A 7,002-nucleotide genomic window follows, 5' to 3' on the forward strand; every position below is an offset into this window, starting at 1 on the left:
AGGCCAAAAGAAATGAAGAGAAACTATGACAGTAGTATGCAATCTGTAGACCTACCACCACTATAACCAGGACATGCGACCATAATAAACAAAGCCAACAGGGCGTGGTACCCTGGGACCATAGTCCAGAAGGATGATGACAATCCAAGGAGCTACATTGTACAAACTCCGAATGAGACAAGACTCCACCGCAACAGAACCCATCTCCGTGCTGGACCAATACCGACCACAAAGAATAAAGTCCACTTTGCCAACCCAACACCAACAGAAAGTGAAACAACCCTATATACATAACGGCCAAAAACAAACTACCACACCCTACAGCAATGCAAAAAAACACACTAGAAGACGACCAAGTCCATGTAAGCCCAACTCATACTCGATCTGGACGAGTCATAAAAACCTCAACAAGGACTAAATATAACTTGCACACTAAACACAGACAACACAACAGACTAACCACTTTACACCCTATCTAGCACCCGCTCAGTAGAACTTTAATTAACTTAGAAGTAAGTCTTACATACACAAATACATAACTAAACAGGGAAGATGTTGTAATATGGAACATTATATGCTGCAGGCTCACTTATATGTGCAGGACTACCGGAAGTTCCAGTTTCTGCACCTTAGAAAATAAACACACTGCTCTGGCCCTTTCTCAATCAGGCTTCGTCTTCATTACTTTATTACAGATATTACTTCAGATCATAACCTTCTCTAATTACAGATTTCTGTGCTGACTTTATATAAATAGTTAGATCATAACCTTCCATAATAAAGGTTTTATGTGCTGATTTTAGATAAATACCGAATATGAAAATATCGACTATACGAGTGTCTTCCACATTTTCAATGTATTCACACTATTTGACGATTTGGCAGAACCGTTTCAAGAATGAGTTTGCTAACTCCCTGACTTTTGATACAGTGCAGCACTGCAGCAGTACATGTCTTCCCACATGAAAATACGACTTTGGTTCGATTTGGCAAGGTTTGAGCTCATCTGATCTATTGTTTGTGGATATACGTTAGATAAAGTTATTATACTGCTTTTGTGTAAAGATAATTGTCTTATCTTTATGATTCGCGGCTACATGCCTGCTTCTTTTTTTAAGCAAATATCACTACTAATTCATTAATCCCGCTTCATTTTAGTAAATGGAGATTCTAACACCATATGTTATAAAGGTTAGTGCATTGTATGGTTGTGATGATTAACGGTAAAACCGAGAGCTCATTAATCAGATATGATGGACTCTTTCAAGAAAATGAGCAAAAACTAAAGGCACTGACACTTTTAAACTTCAGAGTTATATAAGGGCCTTAATTATCAAAACATAAGCAATGGTAGACAATGGTTTGTTTTTTTTACTTGTGACTTCCATATACATCAGAACATCCTACATTAAAGGTATAGTGTTATGATTAAAGCAGATTACATCCTGTTACATATCATGGAATTAAATCTATATTAGAGATCCATATTATCCGTATGTAATAAGAACCTTCACACGAAATGAATAGAAAAAACATTTTTATAAAGAGACTATTGTTAACCTCTTATACAATTCTATATAAGTATGGGAAAGTTTGGCGGTGTCAATGCGAAGAAAACAAATAGAAAGCTCTTTTTGTTCTAGCAAATCTTTCTGCTGATATATAAAGGTATTGAGTCTCCAACGTTGCTTTTGGGTTTTCTCTGCTGATTCCAGAATTAAGAAGTAGTTCTACACGATACAAATGTAATCAATACGTCATCCAAGCAGGTTGGGAAATGTGTTAACAAAATTAGTAAAAACTTTTACTGTTGATTCCCAAAGTAGACAGAAATATTAATTTATTTTTATTTCAGATTATTATTCTCATCTTTATTAGTTGTTGTTTTCATCTTTATTGGTTGTTGTTTTTCATGACGTTTCGGCCAACTATTCCTCTGGCCTTCATCAGGTGGTAACCGCGATGGATAGGAACTTTGAATCTCCTAACTGCATTCTCAGCAATCACTGCCGTCTGTAGTTGTTGTCGTCTCACCAGGTTTTGGCCAAGTAAACCTCTGGCACACTTTGGGTGCGATTGAAACTGCTGTCTTCAGACAATGTCCATCTGGAACCGTAGAGATTCAACGTCTATCAACTGCGCCATGGGCCTCGAAGTTCCTATCCGTCGCGGTTACTACCTGATGAAGGCCAGAAGAATAGTTGGGCGAAACGTCGGGAAATCGACAACCAATAAAAGATGAAAACAACAACCAATAAAGATGAGAATAATTGTCCGAAATAAAAATAAATTAATATATATAATGCTCATCTCAAAAATGAATTCCAATTAAGGAATAATATATATAGACAGAAGTAGTTCTACACGATACAAATGTAATCAATATGTCGACCAAACAGGTTGGGGAATGTGTTATCAAAATCAGTAAAACCTTTTTCTGTTTATTCCCAAATTAGGCAGAAGTAGTTCTACACGATACAAATGCAATATGCAATCCAAGCAGATTAGTAAATGTAAAAAAAAAATATCAATAAGTTTCTGTGCTGATTCCAAAGTAGGCGGAAATAATGTATACCTAAATCAGTAAAAAAAAAAGCTCGTTCTGGTGGTGCTTTTGAGTTCCCCATATGTGAAAGCTTTTATCGAATTATGTTGTCTTCAGGAAAAGACAATAAAAATCATATCAGTGAAAGACCCAACAATGAATTGCGGAATTTTATATCTTTTGGGAAAAGATAGGATAGATATGTATTTTTTAAACTAACGAATTACATATTTAACCGAAGTGAGTTTATTCAAATTAGATAAACATTATTCAGATACTGTTAAGCTATGCACATTCCACTAATCACTTTTTCAAAGTGGTTCAGAGGCGGCATTGCATGAATTATGATAACAACTAAGGGCAATAACTCTTCTAAACTTGAGAGTTATAACAAGGTGCATAACTATCACAAGATCAAGCAATCATTTTTACAAAATGTTTCTCTAGTGTTTAGACTCAAAAAGTATTGTTTGATTAGATTGAAATTTTACGTGGAATTCCGAACTTTATACAATTATATTTAATACTTCTTTATCCCTCTTTTCAGATCATGTTTTATTTCTCTTTTTCCCTCATTCTGTATATCTCTTTATATCTGTCTTTTTTTAATCTTTTTCTTTATCTCATTCTTCATATCTCTCTTTTTATCTCATTCCTTATCCCTCTCTTTATATTATTCTTTATCTCAGATGTTATCTTTCTCTTTATCTCATTTATCTCAGACTTTATATTTCTCTTTATCTTATTCTGTATCTCATTCTTTATTTCTATTTTGTTTTAATCTGGTTGACATTTATTTTTTAATAAACTAAATTCAATTTAATAGCTTTACTTTCCAATTAGTTTAAAAATTCTAATGTGATCATATATATATAAAACATTATAATTTTCTAATTATTTCAATAATGTTATAAGATCTAAGCTACTAAGTTTCTTTAAAATATTTTTAATAAATTTACATGGTTACTTCTTCGTTTTCATCATGTAATGATATTAATTCTAATTAGTTAATAGTCATAGAATGGTAACGATGATCAAATTCCTATTACTTATTTTCGTAGTCATAGAATCCTTATTCCTTATACAAATAAAAATCAAGGTTTAATCGTTTGGAAAGTTTAAATCCTTACAGATTAGACGTAATAAAATAGGTAATTTTTTAAACAATGAAACAAAAAAATGCAAAGAAATTGTAATTATTGGTTTATATGAACACTGCGGCTAATCAGTTTTTATCGAAAGAAAAGTTTTGATTCATATATTTGTTTCAAGGAAGGATTATCTTCGTATCCATTCTACCGAAATAGCTGGTGGAAAGGTTGTTCTTTTTTTGTGGGGATATTGTTGGCGGTTTACTTCACATTCTCATTTATGTATGAGATAAATAGATTAGGAAAATAAGTTGAAAAAACTTGAAATATTTATTTTAGGGTAGTGACGTCGTTAATGTCCAATTGATAGTTTTAATAACATAGTGTTTTGCTGGTTTTCTTGATAATTCAAAGCATTAAAGTAGACAAGCAATGTTAGATTTTTAATAACATAAAGTTTTGTTATAGATTGGTTTTCTTGATAATTCAAAGCATTAAAGTAGACAAGCAATGCTTAGATTTTTAATAACATAAAGTTTTGTTATAGATTGGTTTTCTTGATAATTCAAAGCATTAAAGTAGACAAGCAATGCTTAGATTTTTAATAACATAAAGTTTTGTTATAGATTGGTTTTCTTGATAATTCAAAGCATTAAAGTAGACAAGCAATGCTTAGATTTTTAATAACATAAAGTTTTGTTATAGATTGGTTTTCTTGATAATTCAAAGCATTAAAGAAGACAAGCAATGCTTAGATTTTTAATAACATAAAGTTTTGTTATAGATTGGTTTTTTTGATAATTCAAAGCATTAAAGTTGGACAAGTAATGCTTAGATTTTTAATAACATAAAGTTTTGCTATAGACTTGTTTTCTTGATAATTCAAAGCATTATAGTTGGACAAGTAAAGTAATGCTTTGATTTTTAATAACAAAGTTTTGCTATAGACTTGTTTTCTTGATAATTCAAAGCATTATAGTAGACAAGTAATACTTAGATTTCTCACCCCTTTTTTACAACACTCAATGATTATGTTGTAAATCAACAACTGATTCTTGATTCCAAAACTTTTCCTGCTGCATCTTTCTTGTTCTTTTATAATGGATGTTTGTGACAAGAATGGTTCATAGATGTCGTATGCACCCAAACGAGTGAAAACTTCTATATTGCAGTGAAACAAAAGATTCATGAAAACGTGATTTTGTCTGAATGTTATGCAGGTTACATTGTCTTTTATTATCCATACTTTCATGGCCTCTTTAACAGTCAAAGGATTAGTGAAACAACACTATAGTTGTGTTCTTCAATCTCGTACATTCAAACCGAGAGATCTTTTTTAAGATTCTAAGCACCCCTTAAAGGGCAATTCTTTTAATATCTCTGGAACTAATTTCACTGGTTATTTTTGTTGGGTAAGTTTTTGAAATTCTTTTTCACTAGCCCGGTTGCTCTTATAATGACTGGAATGATGGATGGGTGTGAGTTCCTCTATGAGTAACTAAATATTATTGTCCAAAAATTCACAAAAATATAGCTCTTAACTTTTTTGTTTTATTTTACTTCAGTTGAAGTTCTCAGAAATAAGGGGCCCACAAGCTGAGGCTAATACTTGAAGTTTATATGAGATGCATAGATATTCGAATGTTCCATTTAAGTTCTTTATTTCTTAAACACTGAGTTAAGAAATTGAGAACATAATTTTCCTCTCCCAAATTAACCATTCTCATATGTTGTAGTATATCTTTCATTTTGGTCTCTTGGTCTTAATGGATTCCAGGACAAGAATTTATCTAGTCTGGTGGAGTATCTAGCTTCGTGCTATTACTTGCAGTAACATCACTTGGAGAAGGTGCACCATTCCTTGGAAAACCTAATGTGAGTAAGCCATAGTGTGGAGATCTTACTTGGGCAGCGAATATTATGTGATTTTGAATATTTGTTCAAGGTTTACTATGGAAAAAGTATCCTCATGCCAGGTTCTTCTGAGAAACCCCTGTACAGAGAGACCTTAGACACTCAAGGATAGTGTCTAGTAGGCATTTAAGATGAGTTTTCATGTCTCATTAATTTGCATTAATAAGAAAAGGAGTATGCATACACTTATCAAGAATATGGTTTGCCATCAGTGTAAGTTTTTAAATTATATTATCCCATTTGCTGATCCACCATCTTATAATGTTCGTAACATTTGTATATTATATTGTTTTCCAAAAATTCTTCAGTTGCTCATATTGTTTTATATTCTCAATAGTCATTTATTATAGTTGTCTGTCAACCGTGAGACATTCCAGTATTGTTCAATGTAATAATTTCTTCAAGTAAAAATGTCTTTTATTAATTTTTATCACATGCACTAGAAAACTGGATTCATGAAAACTCCAATATTCACACCCAATATTCACATACAATATTCACATATTGTACAAGAATACAGCTTTCCCCTCTTTTGTTTAATTTTTTATCACTTTGATTTTTCTGGTGATATGGCATTATTTCATTAGTTTAGTTACTCCAACCGAGAGATCTCTTTAAGATTCTAACCCTTTAAGTGCCATTGTCTGTATTTTTCTTGCACTTGGTTCAGTGGGTATATCCATAAGATAGTTTTTTTTAATTCTTTTTCATTAACTCGGTTTCTCTTATAATGACTAGAATGGTGGATTTCTCTTTTTTTTTTATTTTACTTGATAATTTTTTTTAAGCTAACACATGATGTCATTATGATTGGGATTTATATCCGAGCGCTCTTTTTAGAATAAATGTTGTCCCCTTCATGGCTGCAATCTGTATTTCATTACAGCTTGATATTCCATGGATTGTTTCAAGGTATTTCTTTAGATTCTTATTCAGTAAGCCTGTTGCACTTATCACAACCTGTATAATGTCTATCTCTCCAGAGACCATGTCATCCTTAAGGCATTCTTTAGATCCTGATATTTAGTTGTCTTTTCTTGTTCAGCTCTATTAAGGCCATAGTCATTTGGGTGTGAGTTATTATATGAGTAACTAAATGTGATTGTCCTCAAACGTCACAGAAATATAGCTCTTATCCAGTGTGAGTTTTCATGTCTCATTAATTTGCATTTTTAAGAACAAGGATATGCTCATACATATCACAGTAGTTAGGTAGGACTTCAGGTTCTTCTTCATAAGCCCTGTGGCAGCTATAATAACTGGTATGATTGATATCTCTCAAAGATTCCAGTTTCTATTTATATCATAGATGAGACCTTGATATTTGCCCTGTTTCTTCCTTTCAGCTATGTTCAGATCTGCATCATGAGGGACACCCACTTTAATCGTTGGTTGAAACTCTCTCTGACTTATTCCTTATAATTATACCAGGTTTCACAGCAGAATTTTAAA

The 7,002-nt window shown here is 32.2% G+C and overlaps 1 long non-coding RNA gene across 1 annotated transcript in view; it reads right to left on the bottom strand.

Moving 5' to 3' along the window:
- Positions 1–3,947: 3,947 nt before the first annotated feature.
- LOC145239913 (uncharacterized) overlaps positions 3,948–7,002 on the bottom strand; it is a 19,529-nt gene continuing 16,474 nt past the window's right edge. The window contains exon 2 of the long non-coding RNA XR_013862403.1: positions 3,948–7,002. This exon is cut by the window's right edge and continues 1,491 nt beyond it. This is a non-coding gene — a long non-coding RNA (uncharacterized LOC145239913).

The sequence above is a fragment of the Euprymna scolopes genome, chromosome 19, assembly GCF_053919585.1.
Source record: "Euprymna scolopes isolate OS-2025 chromosome 19, ASM5391958v1, whole genome shotgun sequence".
Lineage (NCBI taxonomy): Eukaryota > Metazoa > Mollusca > Cephalopoda > Sepiida > Sepiolidae > Euprymna > Euprymna scolopes.